A 947-nucleotide genomic window follows, 5' to 3' on the forward strand; every position below is an offset into this window, starting at 1 on the left:
TATACATCCTAAATACAAAACTCAAGTAATAACACAAAGAAATCCGAGAGCATGGAAGTGAAATTGGAGGATAGTGTTAACTTTCAGGTTTATGTAGGCATTTCTTACTTAAGGAAGGAGGGCCCCTAGGAGAGAAAGTTGTCGCTGTAAGAAAAACTCCTCCCGAACGGGCCATGAAGGCCTAGCGGTACCGACCGGCCGCTGTGTCATCCTCAGTGCATAGGCGTCACTGGGTGCAGATATGGAGGGGCATGTGGTCAGCACACCGCTCTTCCGGCCGTATGTCAGTTTCCGAGACCGGAGCCGCTGCTTCTCAATCAAGTAGCTCCTAAGTTTGCCTCACAAGGGCTGAGTGCACCTCGGTTGCCAACAGCGATCGGCAGAATGGATGGTCACCCATCCAATTCTAGCCCAGCCCGACAGCGCTTAACTTCGGTGATCTGACGGGAACCAGTGTTACCACTGCGGTAAGGTCGTTGGCTTCCTGTAAAAACTATTCCAGTTGTTGGGTATTGCATATTTTTTACAGACAATTACGAATCTACCATTTCTTTCAAAATTATTAATTAGAGAAGCATTTGGCTGTGGAAAAATGCTCCAAATAGTAGATATTTTCCTAAAATCTTACCGAAGGCAAACAAGCAGATGAGATAAGGACAGGATGGCTGTACTATGGAACCTGATATTTCCATGTCAAAATGGGGAGACAGAGGTACAAAATCAAGTTTGATGGCAAGTATAATTGAAATCCAATGCCACACCTAAAATTAGGAAGTATCTTGGCCAATGGAATAACTGGAGATGTTACTACCAAGAAGAAAGATGGAACACAGACAACCCCAAGTGCAAAGTTTGTGGAAAAAATGTCCGAAACCTTTAACCAAAGATAGTGACGAATGAAGGGGTACATTTTTCATGCGAGGTTATGAGCAAAGCGTGCACTCACT

At 44.6% G+C, this 947-nt stretch overlaps 1 pseudogene; it reads right to left on the reverse strand.

The window, feature by feature from the left end:
* Window positions 1-364: 364 nt before the first annotated feature.
* Window positions 365-481, reverse strand: LOC124712896 (annotated as a pseudogene).
* Window positions 482-947: the final 466 nt, after the last annotated feature.

The sequence above is a fragment of the Schistocerca piceifrons genome, chromosome 8, assembly GCF_021461385.2.
Source record: "Schistocerca piceifrons isolate TAMUIC-IGC-003096 chromosome 8, iqSchPice1.1, whole genome shotgun sequence".
NCBI lineage: Eukaryota > Metazoa > Arthropoda > Insecta > Orthoptera > Acrididae > Schistocerca > Schistocerca piceifrons.